Source organism: Watersipora subatra, chromosome 3, assembly GCF_963576615.1.
Source record: "Watersipora subatra chromosome 3, tzWatSuba1.1, whole genome shotgun sequence".
Taxonomy (NCBI): domain Eukaryota; kingdom Metazoa; phylum Bryozoa; class Gymnolaemata; order Cheilostomatida; family Watersiporidae; genus Watersipora; species Watersipora subatra.
In genome coordinates this window covers 19,997,727-20,009,716 of record NC_088710.1, presented here as the reverse complement: position 1 = coordinate 20,009,716, position 11,990 = coordinate 19,997,727, and positions in this window count along the sequence as shown.

The following is an 11,990-nucleotide window of genomic DNA, read 5'->3' as shown; positions in this document are numbered from 1 at the left end:
TTGAAAGTTACAGCTGTTTGAAAAAGTTGGAAAACCTTTACAGTTGTTTTTATTTTCTCTCCTAATTTATTTCAACTACACAAAACACTTCTCTCATGGTATGTAGTTTGAAAGTTACAATGGCAAATGTTGTTATATGTTAAATACAAATCAATTTTCAGTAGATATTACCACACACTTGTGTAAACAGGAGATGAGGGAACAATAGTATATATTTGTTTATTAATATGTATTTATATGTACGAGACTTCATAAATTTTTCCTTATCTTCAGATTTGGAAGCTGTATGCACAAATGTATGCTTACTACATAATATGAATGAATAGTGGGCAAGCAAACACTTTCATGGTTTTTCATTCACTTAAAACTGTATGGTTCAACTATTAGATATAGCTTGTCTGATGTACGAAAAATGGTTGACCACACTTGATACAGGAGTCCGGTCATATCAGGCCAAAGTCTTTTTTCTGTCAGCAACAGGTTTTAGTAATGAGAGATAGCACACCAATGCTGCTGTCCACAAACTTTTTATTTTGCTTCTGTAAAAGTATTCCACCGGTTGTGACCAAATGAATGCTGTAATACAAAATGATTTCCTGCTAGATTAGTCTAGGTTTTACCTAAAGAGCCATAGAAAAACATGTACAAGATTATATGATGAAACCCATTGCTACCTGGTAATACTCTGACTATCTAAAGTGTACAAGCTAAAAAACATTGCCAAAAAATAACAACATGATAACCAAGTATAAACGGAAAAGCTTTTTGACAGAGCCTCTTTTTCATACACCATTGTGTGGGCAACCCCTCCAAGTGGAGTAGGATGTCTGTATAGCTTACTGCAAGCAGAGGCTATGCTTACTTTTAAGAGTTTTGTTGTACAAACATGGCTCTGGGATCTTGGCTGAACATGTCTGAGTTCAGTGGCAAAAGAACTTCAATGACTGGAGACATGTCCAGTTGCAGAGAGCATCACCAAAGGACTCTTTTACAGAACTAAACCCAAACAAGTGTGCTAGATCACCAGACCACCAGACCACCAGACCACCAGACCACAGTTGCTCTTTATGAATTGTTGGTGCTACTTTTTGATTCATGTAAAGTTAGATCAAACGATTTGGTGCAGCATTTTGAAATTTACTGTGTAAAAAATTCTTAAAAATTGCATGTAACATTATTTTGAAAACCATTTATGTTCAGCTTGAACACTGCGCTAAAAGTTTGCTCTCTGATTATTGCTTTCAGGTCTTTTTATCTCTTTTCTGTTTTATATTCTCTCTCCTTTAATGTCATTTTGGTCAGTGCTCCATCGTCATCAACTCTTAGAAATTTCGAGCAGCTATAGTGTAGGAGGGACACCCTGGACTGCCAAGCAGCAGGTCAGTGATTCAATCCTTGCCATGTGCTGTAAGAAGGGCATCCAGCCTTAAATTGCTTTTTCCTAGGGAACAGATAATCGGAAATTATCGCAGTGCTATCTCAAGCAATTGGAGAAGAACAAGGCACAATGGATCTACACGGCACTATTTTTCCTAGACAACTTTTCCGCCATTTAAAAAAAAGAGTTTATGTTCAGTAAATATGGTTCTGACACTTGAACCGCATTAGTGCGCTGACTGTCCAATGAGAGATCACCAGGTGTAATAACTATCTAGACCATTATTCTGAAATGCGATAAGATGGTCGATTTGCGCAGGTTTTGGATTGTCGGTGTACCAAGGTAAATGTTGTGTGTTCGAACCCTGTATGATGCAATCTTTTTTCCAACAGACAGACGGACACACTTATTACTATAGTAAAGAGGATTTAATGATCTCAACATCTTTAATTGCAAAAATCAGCTGCTGTAACAATCTTCACAAAGGCTAGCCAATTTATCATAACAAAAGTCTAGTGTTTGTAGTATTATAATGTTCTTTTTCTTCTCTAAAATGACTAACTGCTGGTAGATAGCATGCAATGCAGGCGGTCCGCAGTCAAAATATTTTGTAAGACCTGGTATTCTTCGCTGTAAACTAGAGCTTTGTGAAATGGCGACTTAATCGTTTGGTGGAGATTTTCAAAGTGGTCGATTTGACAATAGCCCCCATTTAAAAAGATATCACCAATCGTATAATCGATATAATTCTGTATAGCGATTTATCTCACACCTAATAACTTTCAGAGTCAGCGATACTTGAACGAATACCCACGGGCGTTTTAGTCTTATAATATGCTTTTTCCATGGCCTTTCATATGCACACAGACATTCATGAATAATTGTTTTTAATCCTCATGAACACAAAAAAGTTTCTTTGTAAATTGAAATATGCAAAAAATATTACCACAAGTTTAGAAGTTTTTTACACAATAATATTGCAATATATCGCAAATCGTCTATTTCAAATATCAAATCGACTCATCTGATGGTTGTTGAAAATTGTGAAGCTCTTCTGTAAACTCAGTGGTTTCAGCTAAACCTGCTTTAGAGTGAAAAGATTTAGAGTTATCTGTATGGTGTTGCTAAGGAAGTTATCAAAACAAGAGTGTCTCTTAAGACCTGGTCCATGTTTGCGATTAATAAGTGATCAATTTACTGGATTTTAGGATTATCCTCATCATTTTTCCTGTCATACTGTACTTATCATAGATATTCGTTTTGGATTAACGTCACGCCATGTTGTAAAAGGTTTCATTTTTTGCCAATCAGCTCTATTGGCAAGGTTGGTTTGAATATATTACATTTAATTTAAATAGCAGTGACAGTATATACAATCCAAATACAAACAGCGCTAGCATTTGCTGTAGCCTAACTTCTAAATTTCCAGTGTGTGACCTGAGGTTCAACCACAAACCAAAGGACTATGGAGAAGAATATCCAGCTACCATAATTACTCCGACGCTCTAGCGACTTCTGCATAAATGATTAACTTCAAACAGCTCAAGCTGTACCCTGCGGTTATGTCATAAGTGTCAGCACAAGGTTACATATAAGGGTCAGCACAAGGTTACGTAAAGGTCAGCACAAGGTTATGTAAAGGTCAGCGTGGAGACTATGTGTATTGTAAAACTACTTTTTGTCTGATATGTAGCAAATATTTTACTTTGTAAAGCCCCAGGTATCAAAACCTAGTCGCTACTATAACATAAACTAAACAAAATGAAAGCTTTGAAAACTTCCTGCAAATATGGCATTCGAATACTGCTCCTCCAGTTTGGTTGAAAGGGCTATAATAAATAAATCTTTTGTGGGCACCCCGCCTTTCTTAATTTTAAATTTTAAAATTCTTGATTTAATTTCGTTACCAAGATTTATTCCCTCTCTGCTGCATGTATGGTACTCTATTCTGAACCAGATTTATCCTGGAACTAACTATACTGTAATCATCACAGATCTAGCACATTTGAAATGTGCTAGATCTGAGCCAATTTAGCGCAAGAGTAATTGTTGCTGGGTGCCTGTCCTAACACCACCAATTATAGTCCTTCTGTCATTCAACAACTGACCTACTGAGTATACGCCAGTGTATTAACCACAAAACCACAACAAAGCTGTGGTGTCGTTGAGGATTTACTGTCTGCTTTTGTTGAGGATTCACTGGTAATCGTTTAATTTTTAACTCCTCATCTGTTGTACAGCCTGAACCCCATTAGACCTCTCCCCTTTTACATAAAGTTTACTGATCATGGTTATTAACTATCAGAGACTCTGCTTACTTCATTGAAATGGTTGCAGATGGCAGTTTGTCGCATCAAAACTATTATGAGAAGACAATTACCAAAATAAAACTCGTCAAATAAAATTGATGATTATAGAAGATCTAAATATTGGCAGCTGGGAGTCAAATTGTGAACTTTTCACTTTGTGTATCTTGTCATACTTTGTGTAACTTGTCATACTTTGTGCATCTTGTCATACTTTGTGTAATTTGTCATACTTTGTGTAACTTGTCATACTTTGTGTAACTTGTCATACTTTGTGTGTCTTGTCATACTTTGTGTAACTTGTCATACTTTGTGTAACTTGTCATACTTTGTGTATCTTGTCATACTTTGTGTAACTTGTCATACTTTGTGTAACTTGTCATACTTTGTGTGTCTTGTCATACTTTGTGTGTCTTGTCATACTTTGTGTAACTTGTCATACTTTGTGTAACTTGTCATACTTTGTGTATCTTGTCATACTTTGTGTATCTTGTCATACTTTGTGTATCTTGTCATACTTTGTGTAACTTGTCATACTTTGTGTATCTTGTCATACTTTGTGTAACTTGTCATACTTTGTGTAACTTGTCATACTTTGTGTGTCTTGTCATACTTTGTGTGTCTTGTCATACTTTGTGTAACTTGTCATACTTTGTGTATCTTGTCATACTTTGTGTAACTTGTCATACTTTGTGTGTCTTGTCATACTTTGTGTGTCTTGTCATACTTTGTGTGTCTTGTCATACTTTGTGTAACTTGTCATACTTTGTGTATCTTGTCATACTTTGTGTAACTTGTCATTTTTTGTATCTCGGTAAAAAAACTGCAATTTTCATACCAAAATGATTAATATTTTTTAATACAAACACGAAATAATGTATATGCCATAAAGTAACATTTTTTATAAAAGACAGACTTTACTTAGGTGTACAAGATATAAAAGGATTATTTTCGTATATCTAAAAATAAAGTATTTAGTAATGACTTTGCAATTTTATCATGATCTGCCATTTTATAAGATGCATTATAGTTTTTACTTTGCGGTCAAAGATTTCTAATAATATAAATAATAACATTGAATTGTTATTATTATAGCTAGCTTGAGCACCTATCCACTATATACACGCTCCTGTCTTTTGTTATCTGTAGTTGAAGAAATTGTGACTTTTGTGCCACAAGGAACTAAAAGTAAACCTACACAAAATTTTAGCAGATTTTATCGAAGGTATCGATGCTTTTTATCATTTACGATTGTTTTTGACGTTTGAGATGATCTGATTGCCAGGGTGTTTCACGATTAAAATCGAAAAAAAACTCGATCGTGGTAAAAAACGCTCCGATCAGGCATAAGTGCGATTGTGACGTTTATAGTTGCAAAGGGAACGACAGAATAAAGACTGGTAATGCTTCAACTTGAACACAATCGCTGATATCAACTCTCACAACTAGTGAAATTATTTCGCATATATTTTTCTTGTGAGTGATTTAATCGATGAAGTTTTGTCGATTTTAATATTGAAACGTTCTGGCAGTCAGATCACCTCAAGCACCAAAAACAATTGCAAATGATAAAAAAATACCAATAGTTTCTGATAAAATATACTAAGATTTGTGCAAATTCATCTATAAAGGTGCAGTCCAACCTTTATGTCTGATTGCCTCATGGAAAGATTTTTCAATGACGCAAGTATTCGACCTCCAAACAGTTTCATCGACATTTAAATTATATAATTTAAAAATTTCCAAAGCATCAAGTTTTGTAATTCAATTTCAAGAGGCAGATAAAAATTATGAAAATGCAGAAAACTAAAAAGCACTAAAAATGTATAATCTGAGATTGTTCAAATTTTACCAAATCTAAATTAAGGTAAGTTATGATATCTCTGTCACCATCTCTATCTCTGACCCTCCGCATCGTTGAGCTTAAATTCCATTCAAATGTCACTAAAATACGCTAAAAATAAAAACCTTTAAGATTGATTATTACTTTATTAATTTTTTTTACATACAATTAGGTTTTAAACTTAGCTTTTTATACACCTTAAATAATTTGTTTCTTTAATATTTGGTGGCTGCCTACAACATTTATTAAGAAGTTGTCTAAGGTTTATAAAATTTGTAATGAATTAAACCATATACAGTGTATTGTTATAGCAATACTTGCTTCAACATACAATGGCTTTGACAACCAAAGTTGTGTTTTGAGGAATGATTAAAGCTTCAGACGAGGATCATAATTAGATGAATTTGATGCATATTTCATTTAAAAATGAGATTTTAAAAGTAACTTTGGCAAATCAAACTGTTTTATTCATCTGATATACTAAGCAATGTAGTTTTTCATGCTGTAATTTAATGAGAAAACCAATTACTTCTATTGGTTTATACCATGACACATTTGGAATGCTGCCGACCACCATAGCATTGAGGGTTACTTATAAACAAGTTACATGTATTTATTTAGCTGCCAATGATTAGCTTGCAAAATATGTCAAAACAAAAAAATACAAGTTTGTTATTTCCATTTTTTGTCAATAAGTGCATGTCAAGATTTTTATGGAGTGACGGTATCAACTTTGGTTAGAGACTAGGAGAGTTCTAAAGGAAGATGACGAGGCGCGTAGCCTCAAAACCAGCAATATTGTGATAAACACGCAGGCAATTGCAATGTGTTGACACTTTTATGGTCAACCGTATATTACTAATCATAAGCTAATGCGGAGTTAAAGACAAATAAGAAAAAAAGAGACACTCAACTACAACCAAACATAAAAATTATTGAAGATCTATAGATATAAACTTAATTCTATAGATCAAAATTGATAATCTGAGGTTTCAAGGCTTCAACTACTTTCAGTTCACGAAACCGATCTTTACCGTGAACTATCCAGAGCTTCAAATAATGGTACAATAATTAATTTTCCAATTAGAAACAAACAAAATTTATCAATATTGATACAGGATAAGAATCGCAGGAGCTGAAGTGGAAATTAAGCATTTTCTGTCAGCATTAGAACAAATGGACCATCTAAAAGTATGAATCACTATAAAATGATAGTAAAAATTAGTATAATAGTAATAATAATGATAGTATTACTTGATAATTGTTTTTCTATGAAGCAAGTAAGGGCTGAGATGGTTTGTCGCTTTTGGTATCAAAAAGTTACGTGTGCAAAAGTTCTAAGCTTGCTCAATGATGCTGGCAGCTGTTGACAGCTGATGTGGGCAGCTATAGACAGTTGATGAAAATTGTTTTCCACGATCTTTTAATCTTAGCAATCCAAATAAAATCATGCTGCCGTCTGGGATTCTAGGAGCTCATGCTTACAGCGTACAAGTGTTTTTGATGGATTGTGATAAAATTAGCTGAGGTGAAGGCCATCACAACCACTCCTTTTAGAAAGTAATAAATTTTAATTTCAGCTAGAACTTACATGTTTATTTCGTAAATAAAACTACTTCTTTAGAGCGGTAGACAGCTGTGTTTGCAGTAATAGTGAATATAGCTAACTGCAAGACTTTTTATTTTATAATTTTATTGGGAATAATTTTATTTCAAACAATCTGGAAGTCTTTTGAAGTGTTTATGTTTTTTTAATTATGACATACAAAAATTGTAAAAAGGCCACAAATATTCAATCAAATCAACTTAATGGTTTGACAAATAGCACTTGAAATGCTTTTCTTTGTTGAGAGAACAGATATTTTCTGGAGCTGGTGATATTGTTTTCCAAATAATTGTTAAATTTTGCATGTAACTTGCTAGCTTCTTTACACACCTTCATGATATTTACATGAATATTAGTTTGTCAGTTGCACCCTTCTACTGGCCATACTCTGCTGAGTGTTATATAAATGCACAGACTGTGGAATACAATCAAATCTCAATTATGATCCCCTCATAAAAAACTTTTTCATTTGCAAAGTAAAATTAGGGCAAAAAGTTCTGTTTTAACAGAAAATAGCAGAAGTTTTGTAAAATTGTACAACAAAAAATAAGCATAGCCTATTCTCTACATGTTTATATATATAAATAGTAATATGCATTTATATACAGTCAAACACGGATAGCTTGAACTCGAGCTATTAAACTTAGTTATTAACTTGAAGGGATTTGTTTGGTCCGTTCCGCACAATGATAAATTGCTTTAGATAACTCGAACTTATCATCATTAATTCCAACAGTTTTTGCCCAACGGCTACCGACACAGTTGTTATCACTTCAAAATATCACTTTATTCAGCCATAGAGATAAACATCAAATTTTAGTAGTTCTTAGGCGTCATTATTACCACCATCGGCAAAATATTTTCATTAATGACTTTTCCAAAGGTTTGCAAAAGCTCTAATTTTACCAGACACCCACTTTGCAATGGCCTCTCGAAAGCAAGGGAAAGCGTGGAAACCTTCGGATAAACTTAAAGTAAAATCAGCAAAATTGATCTTGGTTGAAACGCTAAAAAAGATGTCTTTTTTAGCGTTTTAACAGCAATCAAGTTTTGCCAATTTTATTCTGAAAATGTCCTGGCTGTCACATCACTTAAAACAACAAGCAAGTCTCAAGTGATAGAAAAATATCAATCTTTCTAATGAAAAATTTTTAAACTTTACATGCGAAGCCCTTTAACTTGCAACAAACAATCTATGCTTTTGATTTATATATAGTTTGTACATGTGCATGTATCTACTGATAAATACATGCACTTGTGACAGTGCTCTGATAGCTTGAATGCTCTGATAACTCGAATACTTTCGCTCAGTCCCTTTGAGTTATCCATGTTTGACTTTATATGTAACTACTACTGAATGCCCTGCGTTGCATGAGTAACAAGAAGACAGCTTATGAACATTGCATTACCTACATTACCTTTACACTACATTACCTGCAACTGTTTATAACTTGTTTTTATTATCTGTGCAATGCCAGGCTTTCACCTAGTAAGGCCAGCTAGTAATCATTATTTGAGACACAGCCTCGTTATTCGTATTTTAACCGATGTAATAAATATATTGACTATTATTAATTGCTAAGCTCAGTTGGAAAAAGAGTCAAATGGTGAAGCTCGCAGCCTCCAGAACTGGCGATGCAAAGTTGAAATCCAGTGCAAAGCGCATTCTCCGTTCCTTAAGCTTTATTGCTATATCTGACAGACAAATAACAACAAATAGACACTGACATTTATATACATGTATATAGACTAACCAAATGCCTGGCGTTGTATGGGCATTAGAATAATTACCCAATGGTTCTGGGTAACTTACCTAGTAAGCTAGTAGTCTAAATCTTTACTAAAACAATAGCGATGTTTGGAGCCAGCTTAATAACTGTTACGCGTAATGATCAAACGTGCTAGTTAATAACTCCAAGGGCTTTTAGCATATGATTATTTTAACCGATGTAATAAATGTCATCACAATCACTCTTTGCAGAAGTCAGTTTGACATCATAGTGTAGTGGTTTAGACTGCCGGTTTTCAGACCTGGAGGTTTTGAGATCAAGCCCCCTGCGATGTGATTTTTCATTTCAAAAAGTGTATTACCATATAGGGACACACAGACAACAGACCAACAAACATTGAGATCTAGATAAATATGTACATATCTTATATCAATATTTTTAAATCTCAGTATTGGTTTTTCTGTCATTTGTGTGTCTAATTAGTGAACGAAAAACCTGTTTAGCACTGGATTTGAACTTGATAATTCTAGTTCTGCAGACAGGCGTCCTACCCAATAAACCACATGGCCTACTTGTGATACTATGGAATAATTGTACACTTACTTATTACACTAGTTAAAATATGCAACCTTGAAGCTCTTGTAAAAAATCTATTGGTTTCCTACTCACAAGCTTGAAAATCATGATTGCGCGAGAGATCATGACACGTAACGATTATAAGCACGACTATTAGCGCGTGCTAACTTCAGACGGACAGATGGCTCTTATTATAGTAAAGATTAAAATTAGCTTAAGTTACTAGCTTAAGTTACTCAAATTCATGGGGTAAAGCAACTTAGCCAATGGCAACTACATGACCTGCCAGTGTTTATAAGATGTCTTAAATCTTGAACCATGTGTAGCATAAGAAAAAATGTTTTTCAACAATTTGTCTTAGCTTTGTTTTGAACTTTCAAATAATTGAATCATGCAATGGCCATACACACACAGAAATAAACAAACACCATTGAACAGTTTGAATGGCAAATGTTGTAAGTTAAATAAAAGTGAATTTTCTGTGCAAAAACTTTTTTTACCCAAGCAGCACTGAGTATACATCATCTACTATGTATGTTATTATAATAAGATACAATAATATATTATTACAGGTATATTCATAGTAAAAACATTATATGTTATACTGTACGTAATTCGTTGATTTTAATATAAGCAAATACATTACATGTAGTACATGTACAGTAAAATATATATAAAATATACTATTATACTGTTGTATTTAAAATTCATCTAAATGTCATACTGTGCCTGTGAAAACAACGTATTTGTGTTAATACTATGTTAACTTGCCTGAAACATTTATCGTTAGGTATTTTTGGCCTGTGGAACAGATAAATCAAGGGTGGCAGGACATTTTGACCAAGACAAGTATTTTAGTGGCACTATGAAACAGGTGTATGTTTGTTGTATCATAGATGACTCTCAAAATTCCTCTCGTATTGCAGATGAATCTATAATGTAGCTAGTATACCAGGCTTATGCTAGATTACACATGTCATCATTGGCCAACAACCAACATCATTGAAATATAAAAATGAGGTCAAATCTGTTTACAATGCTGTTGGCACAGTTATGGCTGATATCGTTTCAAACTAGTGCCAAAAACTCATGACATCAGCGTTATTCATGCCTTATTCGATGAGAATTTTATTTCCATGGTTCCGAAGATTACCAGCTTATACTTATTGGAGGAAGGAATTTCCTCAAGGAAGTTACAAGTGCTCCAATAAGCCACCATAATCCTACAAGGTTAGAGCAATCGGCCCACAGATAGGTAACTGATAATTTTTTTATATATTCTGCAGAGTAGCTCTTTCTGTTTCCATGTTGTGGTTAATCCCCAAGTTCGCTGTTATCCGCAAGATGTAAATGGAAAAAACCCGTAAGTTAGGAGACTATCGTTACTTACAAAGTTTTATCAAATTTTTCAAACTTGGCAAAGATAGAAGCGGCGTCTGCGAATAATGCGCAAAAAATGCTGAGCAAGCTATTCCATTTCAAACATTTTCCACACTCAAGTCACTTTTGTTTCGAAAACATGCTGTTAAGTGTGACAGCAATGCACCAATATGACCTCTGGGGTAAAGTTTTTTATTTTTTTTAACAAACCACCCGAGCTAATCTGTAACATGCGTATGGCCATTTAAACTCTTATCAAGCAGTAACTCAAAGTGCGCACAATTCCAAATCATCGGAGCAATAAAAACAGAGTGATTGATTTTGTAGGCTGAGTAGACAAGAGGATATTTAAAGCAACAAATGATACAATCCTGTTGACACATCATACTTGCAAATTGGACTAATCAGATAGGCCTTCTCATGGACAGGTTCTTTCGAATTCTCCACACATAGAACTACACATAGAGGCTGCGAAGTTTCCTGACGATGTACACATGCTGCATTTGGATTCAAACTGCGTAGCTCCTTGATTTGTGGAAAAATAACAGTGGTTTTACCCTTGATAAGTGACAACTGAGGCAAGTCAATCAACAGTGAATACACGTAAGTGCACGCTCTCCTCACACATAGACTATTGTTTGTATATGTAGACTACGACAACAGGGTCCCTGCGTTATAGTAAATGCAGACACTGAAAATTTTATTTTTTATGGTACATAGTAGAGTTACTACTGCATGTATGCGTAGCATATAGTTTAAAGTTAAATTTAGAGGATAACTCCAAGTTTGGAATATGTATACTAAATGTGGACTAAACAAATAGAGTATTGCTCACTGAAAGGGCCATGTAGAAGTTAACTACGATTTTATGGAAGTTGAAGGACTAAACCAACTCTTATTGCAATGGTTGATATTTTTTTAATTCTAAAACGCATTCATCTCCTAGGGTAAATACAGGGAGTCTAAAAACATCCTCATTCAATCACTTTGTACAAACATGATAATGTAGTTACAGCGCGCAGTAAAAAACAGGTTAAAAATAGTAAGCAGTGTCTGTTTATTGAAAGGGGAAGTTAGAAAAACATAAACACACTTACAGGCATGAAAGTTATATCAATTTTAACATGAGAAAATCCATTGAATCATGGTTTTTATACAGAAACTTCCTTCT